Source organism: Salvelinus namaycush, chromosome 37, assembly GCF_016432855.1.
Source record: "Salvelinus namaycush isolate Seneca chromosome 37, SaNama_1.0, whole genome shotgun sequence".
In the NCBI taxonomy this organism is placed as follows: Eukaryota; Metazoa; Chordata; class Actinopteri; order Salmoniformes; family Salmonidae; genus Salvelinus; species Salvelinus namaycush.
In genome coordinates, this window is record NC_052343.1 from 30,312,079 (window position 1) to 30,318,740 (window position 6,662).

Consider the following 6,662-nt stretch of genomic DNA (forward strand, 5'->3'; position numbering starts at 1 on the left):
GGCCTGCTCCCACTTAGAGCACGGAGTAAAGACAGAGAGAGAAATCATGGAACACTGCCTGCCCCGGGCCCTGCTAGAGAGAGACGCAGGCCTGCTCCCACTTAGAGCACGGAGTAAAGACAGAGAGAGAAATCATGAACAGATTTCAGCTGAGAACAGAGTGAGTAGAAGTCGTGGAGGAGGGGAGGGAGGGACTGGAGGGAGGGAGCAGGAATCTCAAGGAAAGGGAAAGCATATCTTAAAAAATAGTTTGGGTGAAGACTTTTATCTAATACTGTCTCTGTCCCAACCCCTTTAAATACCCTCCTAATACTGTCTCTGTCCCAACCCGTTTAAATATCCTCCTAATACTGTCTCTGCCCCAAACCCTTTAAATACCCTCCTAATACTGTCTCTGTCCCAACCCCTTTAAATATCCTCCTAATACTGTCTCTGTCCCAAACCCTTTAAATACCCTACTAATACTGTCTCTGTCCCAAACCCTCTAAATACCCTCCTAATACTGTCTCTGTCCCAAACCCTTTAAATATCATCCTAATACTGTCTCTGTCCCAAACCCTTTAAATACCCTCCTAATACTGTCTCTGTCCCAACCCCTTTAAATACCCTACTAATACTGTCTCTGACCCAAACCCTTTAAATACCCTCCTAATACTGTCTCTGTCCCAAACCCTCTAAATACCCTCCTAATACTGTCTCTGTCCCAAACCCTTTAAATACCCTCCTAATACTGTCTCTGTCCCAAACCCTTTAAATACCCTCCTAATACTGTCTCTGTCCCAAACCCTTTAAATACCCTCCTAATACTGTCTCTGACCCAAACCCTTTAAATACCCTCCTAATACTGTCTCTGACCCAAACCATTTAAATACCCTCCTAATACTGTCTCTGTCCCAAACCCTTTAAATACCCTCCTAATGCTGTCTCTGTCCCAACCCCTTTAAATATCCTCCTAATACTGTCTCTGACCCAAACCCTTTAAATACCCTCCTAATACTGTCTCTGTCCCAAACCCTTTAAATACCCTCCTAATACTGTCTCTGTCCCAAACCCTTTAAATACCCTCCTAATACTGTCTCTGACCCAACCCCTTTAAATACCCTACTAATACTGTCTCTGACCCAAACCCTCTAAATACCCTCCTAATACTGTCTCTGTCCCAAACCCTTTAAATACCCTCCTAATACTGTCTCTGTCCCAACCCCTTTAAATACCCTCCTAATACTGTCTCTGACCCAACCCCTTTAAATACCCTACTAATACTGTCTCTGACCCAAACCCTCTAAATACCCTCCTAATACTGTCTCTGTCCCAAACCCTTTAAATACCCTCCTAATACTGTCTCTGTCCCAACCCCTTTAAATACCCTCCTAATACTGTCTCTGTCCCAAACCCTTTAAATACCCTCCTAATACTGTCTCTGTCCCAAACCATTTAAATACCCTCCTAATACTGTCTCTGTCCCAACCCCTTTAAATACCCTCCTAATACTGTCTCTGTCCCAAACCCTTTAAATACCCTCCTAATACTGTCTCTGTCCCAAACCCTTTAAATACCCTCCTAATACTGTCTCTGTCCCAACCCGTTTAAATATCCTCCTAATACTGTCTCTGTCCCAACCCCTTTAAATACCCTCCTAATACTGTCTCTGTCCCAAACCCTCTAAATACCCTCCTAATACTGTCTCTGTCCCAAACCCTTTAAATACCCTCCTAATACTGTCTCTGTCCCAAACCCTTTAAATACCCTCCTAATACTGTCTCTGTCCCAAACCCTTTAAATACCCTCCTAATACTGTCTCTGTCCCAAACCCTTTAAATACCCTCCTAATACTGTCTCTGTCCCAACCCCTTTAAATACCCTCCTAATACTGTCTCTGTCCCAACCCCTTTAAATACCCTCCTAATACTGTCTCTGTCCCAACCCCTTTAAATACCCTACTAATACTGTCTCTGTCCCAAACCCTTTAAATACCCTCCTAATACTGTCTCTGTCCCAACCCCTTTAAATACCCTCCTAATACTGTCTCTGTCCCAACCCCTTTAAATACCCTCCTAATACTGTCTCTGTCCCAAACCCTTTAAATACCCTCCTAATACTGTCTCTGCCCCAAACCCTTTAAATACCCTCCTAATACTGTCTCTGTCCCAAACCCTTTAAATACCCTCCTAATGCTGTCTCTGTCCCAACCCCTTTAAATACCCTCCTAATACTGTCTCTGCCCCAAACCCTTTAAATACCCTCCTAATACTGTCTCTGTCCCAACCCCTTTAAATACCCTCCTAATACTGTCTCTGTCCCAAACCCTTTAAATACCCTCCTAATACTGTCTCTGTCCCAAACCCTCTAAATACCCTCCTAATACTGTCTCTGTCCCAAACCCTTTAAATACCCTCCTAATACTGTCTCTGTCCCAACCCCTTTAAATACCCTCCTAATACTGTCTCTGTCCCAAACCCTTTAAATACCCTCCTAATACTGTCTCTGTCCCAAACCCTTTAAATACCCTCCTAATACTGTCTCTGCCCCAAACCCTTTAAATACCCTCCTAATACTGTCTCTGTCCCAAACCCTTTAAATACCCTCCTAATACTGTCTCTGTCCCAAACCCTTTAAATACCCTCCTAATACTGTCTCTGTCCCAAACCCTTTAAATACCCTCCTAATACTGTCTCTGTCCCAACCCCTTTAAATACCCTCCTAATACTGTCTCTGTCCCAACCCCTTTAAATACCCTCCTAATACTGTCTCTGCCCCAAACCCTTTAAATACCCTCCTAATACTGTCTCTGTCCCAAATCCTTTAAATACCCTCCTAATACTGTCTCTGTCCCAACCCCTTTAAATACCCTCCTAATACTGTCTCTGTCCCAACCCCTTTAAATACCCTCCTAATACTGTCTCTGTCCCAAACCCTTTAAATACCCTCCTAATACTGTCTCTGACCCAAACCCTCTAAATACCCTCCTAATACTGTCTCTGTCCCAACCCCTTTAAATACCCTCCTAATACTGTCTCTGTCCCAAACCCTTTAAATACCCTCCTAATACTGTCTCTGTCCCAAACCCTTTAAATACCCTCCTAATACTCTCTGACCCAAACCCTCTAAATACCCTCCTAATACTGTCTCTGTCCCAAACCCTTTAAATATCCTCCTAATACTGTCTCTGCCCCAAACCCTTTAAATATCCTCCTAATACTGTCTCTGTCCCAAACCCTTTAAATACCCTCCTAATACTGTCTCTGTCCCAACCCGTTTAAATATCCTCCTAATACTGTCTCTGTCCCAACCCCTTTAAATACCCTCCTAATACTGTCTCTGTCCCAAACCCTCTAAATACCCTCCTAATACTGTCTCTGTCCCAAACCCTTTAAATACCCTCCTAATACTGTCTCTGTCCCAAACCCTTTAAATACCCTCCTAATACTGTCTCTGTCCCAAACCCTTTAAATACCCTCCTAATACTGTCTCTGACCCAAACCCTTTAAATACCCTCCTAATACTGTCTCTGTCCCAACCCCTTTAAATACCCTCCTAATACTGTCTCTGTCCCAACCCCTTTAAATACCCTCCTAATACTGTCTCTGTCCCAACCCTTTAAATATCCTCCTAATACTGTCTCTGACCCAAACCCTTTAAATACCCTCCTAATACTGTCTCTGTCCCAACCCCTTTAAATATCCTCCTAATACTGTCTCTGACCCAAACCCTTTAAATACCCTCCTAATACTGTCTCTGTCCCAACCCCTTTAAATATCCTCCTAATACTGTCTCTGTCCCAACCCCTTTAAATACCCTCCTAATACTGTCTCTGACCCAAACCCTTTAAATACCCTCCTAATACTGTCTCTGTCCCAACCCCTTTAAATATCCTCCTAATACTGTCTCTGCCCCAAACCCTTTAAATACCCTCCTAATACTGTCTCAAACCCTTTAAATACCCTCCTAATACTGTCTCTGCCCCAAACCCTCTAAATACCCTCCTAATACTGTCTCTGTCCCAAACCCTTTAAATATCCTCCTAATACTGTCTCTGTCCCAAACCCTTTAAATATCCTCCTAATACTGTCTCTGTCCCAAACCCTTTAAATACCCTCCTAATACTGTCTCTGTCCCAACCCCTTTAAATACCCTCCTAATACTGTCTCTGTCCCAACCCCTTTAAATACCCTCCTAATACTGTCTCTGTCCCAACCCTTTAAATACCCTCCTAATACTGTCTCTGCCCCATACCCTTTAAATACCCTCCTAATACGGTCTCTGTCACAACCCCTTTAAATACCCTCCTAATACTGTCTCTGCCCCATACCCTTTAAATACCCTCCTAATACTGTCTCTGTCCCAAACCCTTTAAATACCCTCCTAATACTGTCTCTGTCCCAAACCCTTTAAATACCCTCCTAATACTGTCTCTGTCCCAAACCCTTTAAATACCCTCCTAATACTGTCTCTGCCCCAAACCCTTTAAATACCCTCCTAATACTGTCTCTGTCCCAACCCCTTTAAATACCCTCCTAAATCCAAACCTCTTAACTGTGTGACCCATCAAGTGGTTTTATTGAGTATTTAATAAAACTGTTATAAAGTTGTGTTATGATTCATTCAAGACCAACATGTAATAACTGTAAATTATGACATCTCCATATGTGCCCTTTGATCATTCTGTGGAAAAACGAATTAACTTATTCCTAGTATAAAATTATATTCCTCAGATTCAGTACTAATGGGGAGAGTTAAATGGAAGTCTCCTCAGATTCAGTACTAATAGGGAGAGTTAAATGGAAGTGTCCTCAGATTCAGTACTAATGGGGAGAGTTAAATGGAAGTCTCCTCAGATTCAGTACTAATGGGGAGAGTTAAATGGAAGTCTCCTCAGATTCAGTACTAATGGCGAGAGTTACAATTGAAGTCGGAAGTTTACATACACCTTAGCCAAATACATTTAAACTCAGTTTTTCACAATTCTTGACATTTAATCTGAGTAAAAATCCCATGTCTTAAGGTCAGTTAGGATCACCACTTTATTTTAAGAATGTGAAATGTCAGAATAATAGTAGAGAGAACGATTTATTTCAGCTTTTATTTCTTTCATCACATTCCCAGTGGGTCAGAAGTTTACATACACTCAATTAGTATTTGGTAGCATTGCCTTTAAATTGTTTAACTTGAGTCAAATGTTTTTGGTAGCCTTTCACGTGCTTCCCACAATAAGTTGGGTAAATTTTGGCCCATTCCTCCTGACAGAGCTGGTGTAACTGAGTCAGGTTTGTAGGCCGCCTTGCTCGCTTTTTCAGTTCTGCCCACAAATTTTCTATGTAATTGAGGTCAGGGCTTTGTGTTGGCCACTCCAAGACCTTGACTTTGTTGTCCTTAAGCCATTTTGCCACCACTTTGGAAGTATGCTTAGGGTCATTGTCCATTTGGAAGACCCATTTGCGACCAAGCTTTAACTTCCTGACTGATGTCTTGAGATGTTGCTTCAATATATCCACATAATTTTCATGCCTCATGATGCCATCTATTTTGTGAAGTGCACCAGTCACTCCTACAGCAAAGCACCCCCACAACATGATGCTGCCACCCCCGTGCGTCACAGTTGGGATGGTGTTCTTCAGCTTGCAAGCTTCCCCATTTGTCCTCCAAACATAACGATGGTCATTATGGCCAACCACACTATTTCTGTTTCATCAGACCAGAGGACATTTCTCCAAAAAGTATGATCTTTGTCCCCATGTGCAGTTGCAAACCGTAGTCTGTTTTTTTTATGGCGTTTTTGGAGCAGTGGCTTCTTCCTTGCTGAGCAGCCTTTCAGGTTATGTCGATATAAGACTCGTTTTACTGTGGATATAGATACTTTTGCACCCGTTTCCTCCAGCATCTTCACAAGGTCCTTTGCTGTTGTTCTGGGATTGATTTGCACTTTTCGCACCAAAGTACGTTCATCTCTAGGAGACAGAACGCATCTCCTTCCTGAGCGGTATGACGGCTGCGTGGTCCCATGGTGTTTATACTTGCATACTATTCTTTGTACAGATGAACGTGGTACCTTCAGGCGTTTGGAAATTGCTCCCAAGGATGAACCAGACTTGTGGAGTTCTACAATTCTTTTTCTGAGGTCTTGGCTGATTTCTTTTGATTTTCCCATGATGTCAAGCAGAGGCACTGAGTTTGAAGGTAGGCCTTGAAATACATCCACAGGTACACCTCCAATTGACTCAAATGATGTCAGTTATCCTATCAGAAGCTTCTAAAGCCATGACATAATTTTCTGGAATTTTCCAGCTGTTTAAAGGCACAGTCAACTTAGTGTATGTAAACTTCTGACCCACTGGAATTGTGATACAGTGAATTATAAGTGAAATAATCTGTTTGTAAACAATTGTTGGAAACATTACTTGTGTGTCATGCACAAAGTAGATGTCCTTACCGACTTGCCAAAACTATAGTTTGTTAACAAGAAATTTGTGGAGTGGTTGAAAAATTTGTTTTAATGACTCCAACCTAAGTTTATGTAAACTTCCGACTTCAGCTGTACATGGAAGTCCTCCATACTTTCCTCTGACATGACCACATACTTATTTCATTGATGTTACAAGTCACAGCCCTGCTCAGTTAGGTTACTGAGACAAACAAAGACAGTGATTGATTATCTTCAGAATAAA